The sequence below is a fragment of the Antrostomus carolinensis genome, unplaced genomic scaffold, assembly GCF_000700745.2.
Source record: "Antrostomus carolinensis isolate BGI_N321 unplaced genomic scaffold, ASM70074v2 scaffold28177, whole genome shotgun sequence".
Classification (NCBI taxonomy): domain Eukaryota; kingdom Metazoa; phylum Chordata; class Aves; order Caprimulgiformes; family Caprimulgidae; genus Antrostomus; species Antrostomus carolinensis.
The window spans coordinates 1,204-4,270 of NW_010325748.1; the positions used below are offsets into that span (position 1 = coordinate 1,204).

Genomic DNA, 3,067 nt, shown 5'->3' on the forward strand with positions numbered 1-3,067 from the left:
AGAAAAGAGCTTGGCTTGACTATTAGGTCTTAGTGCATAATAAATAATGTCAGCAACAAGCGAGCACCGTTCTGTAAGCCTGTGCTGGGTTCCCGTTAATTGTGAAGGACCTTCTAACATCCTTTGTGTAATTCCACTCATTTTGTTGGCATCATACAAAGGATGGAGTTGGCCTAAAAAATAAAGCAGGTTTCTTTTGCATAATGTATCGTACCATTTGGTCTACATTTTGCTGAAGGTTTATGTGTTCTTGGAGATTTCTCACCAGATATGCAGCTGTAGATATTTTTAAAATAGCAAACAATGAACTGATTCAACTGTCCAAAGCAGTTGTTCAGATGCTGAATTTTGGGGTAAGTTGTTAAGAAAATGTAAGGTGGGCAAATTTTCTGGAAAGCTAAGGTAAGTTTGTGATTGTTGGAAATGCGTGAAGCCAGCTCCAGTCTAGATCACTTTCCTTACCTCTGCTGTCCTGATGATTTTTGACAAGCTGATTCCATTTCTGGAAAAAGCAGTTCACGAGGAAGAAAGATTTCTCTAAAGAGTCTGTTGTTTTTCAGAAGAGTGAAAATGTGTGCTAACAATTCTGGACCACTGACAAAAGCAAAATCAATACACACGGCCTTCATTTTACAGCCAAGTTCAGATGAATAAATAGACGTGCAGCAAGCTGTTTACTAGGGAGACAAGCTTTGCTCTACATGCCCTTCCAAGCAGGCATGCTTATGCTGTTGTTGTTTGCCTTACATGACTGGTTAATGAAATCAGTCAAATAGTTACAGAGCTCACTGGACATTTCAAACCCCTCCATCAGCAGCGCTGGCTGTGCTGGACAAGAGCTGGGAAGCAAATGCTAGAGCCTGAGATAACTCAGGGCCTGCAAATATGTTGCTGTTGCAGAGTTTTGGGGGTATTTGGGAGGAGTCTGGTGCTTTGGAGAACCTAGGCTTGATTTCAGGGGGAGTTCATGTGTAGAAAACCCACATCCTTACAAAAAGACAGGCAGAACACGCTCGATATACAGACCCAAATGCAGCATGAACAACCTGCGCTTGCACAGATCGCCTTCAAATGAATGATGCTGCAGCCAGGGCATTCAGGCGAGGCTCTTCGCTGAGATCAGGGCCTAACTCTGCACGCCACAGTGCTAACTGTTGGTTTCCCCCCACCCCGCAATGCCTTAAACACTCCAGAAACTGAGATGTGGTGAGGGAGAAGCAAAAATGGAAGGGACATAGACACAGCCTCCAAGAACACTTACACATATTTTGCTGAGACTTCGGAGTTTTGTTTGATCTGTGACCAGGCAGGCAGAAGAATGAATAACCACATGCACAAAAAGGAAAAAAATAATAATAAAACAACAGCACGTTTAAGTGCTTTTTTTTTTTTTCTTGGAGATTTATTTTGTTTTAATAAATCTGATACCAGTCAGGGAGAGAGAAAAGCATTGCAAGCCCAAAAGGAAAGCAGAGCACAATGAGGGTGCTGCAGATTCTTGCTCTCTTGAAGATGTTTCATCAGTATCTCTTTGAGCTCTCTCCCTAGACTCAGGAGTTGCTGGATTCTCCCCCCCTTTTTTTTGTTGTTTTTTTTTTTTGTTTATTTTTTTAAAAAGCGAGCTTACTCGCCCGGTGTGTTTTCCAAGCTTTCACAGCTCTAATAAATAAGGAGCACCTGTAAAACAGTAGCTTGACTTAAGTGAATCTGTACAAAGGAAAATATAGAAATACAGTATATACATCGTGCTCATAGTGCACCATCGCTACAAGGCTCTGGTTAACTGACTCTGCTACCCTGCTCCCAATACCACTGACACCACCAGAGACAATGCTCCTGCAAACTGCTCCTTGCTTCCCTGCAGCAGCCTTATAGAAAAGGTGTACTCTGAACACTCGAGAGTGAACAATTGCTTTATTCGAGTTAGTAAACAGTTACACTGAATCACAAGGTGATCTGAATTTTTTTGAATTTTTTTTGTTTTTAATTTTTTTGTGGGGTTTTTGTGGGATTTTTTTTTTTTTTTTTTTTTTTTTTTTTTATTTGTCAGAATGGGATACTCCACGACTCTCTTACCAATTCAGTGCCAGTATAACATGCTCTAGTGTACTTTTGGACTCTTGGCTACAACTGTACAAGTGCACACAAGTAAATTCTACCCTGTTATCCTCCACCCACTGATTGAGGATTGAATTGCACATTTCTCTTAACCATGACAGGAGAAAGCAAACAGTGAAACAGAATCATGGGGGATCTTTCTCACTTTACCCTTGTTTTCATTGGTTTGTCCATACCATTCTAATTATCATGAAAGGGCTATGCATATGGAGAGATTGTCTCACTGCCTTCCTGGATCACTGAAAACCATCAGGGTTGAAATTTCATCCAAGTCTTTCGTGACGCCCAGCAAATATTCCCTTCAGATTATTTTACACCTTGAGGGAATTTTGGTCTTTAGTTCAACACTCTTGCTCTGTTCCCAAATGGGGCGCTATTTAGGGGAGTTTAAAGAGAAAGCTGAGAAGAATAAACATTTACTGAGTTCTCTTGGCATTCAGTCTCTGAAAAACCACAGTATAAACTATTCATGCTGCTTCTTACATCTGTCAAATCAAAAATTAAAAGCCATAAAAGTGTAACACTGAAAATATGGCATTAGAAAGGATAAAGGTGGCCTTTGTAAAAATAACAAGGAAAGTATATTAGCCAATAAAATATTCTAACTCTTCATTTAAAAGTGCATCATGGGTAGGACAGAGATGACTCTGAAGCGTTGCTACTCCAGTATTACCCCTTTCCCCCATCAAAACTTGAATAGGTCCAAAACCATACAATGCAAATCACGATTCTTAGTGTAGCAGCAAAACCACAGCAGTTTTTCGAAGGAAAAAAAAAAAAAAAAAAAAAAATCTGTATCATTGTCCAGTCTCAAATATCTGAACTTTGATGTCAGAGAAGGAAAAGTACCTATGTTGGTCCGTGTGGTTTTTGAAACCAGGGTGAAAAATCCCCCCTGGCAAGAAACCAAGAGGAAAAAGTGTTCCTTGGAGGAGAAGAGGGGTGGTCG

The 3,067-nt window shown here is 40.3% G+C and overlaps 1 protein-coding gene across 1 annotated transcript in view; it reads right to left on the reverse strand.

Moving 5' to 3' along the window:
- Positions 1–1,577: 1,577 nt before the first annotated feature.
- Positions 1,578–3,067, reverse strand: part of SOBP (sine oculis binding protein homolog) — an 18,333-nt gene continuing 16,843 nt past the window's right edge. The window contains exon 2 of the mRNA XM_010171360.2: positions 1,578–3,067. This exon is cut by the window's right edge and continues 223 nt beyond it. The gene's annotated coding sequence lies outside the window, so the exon portion shown is untranslated.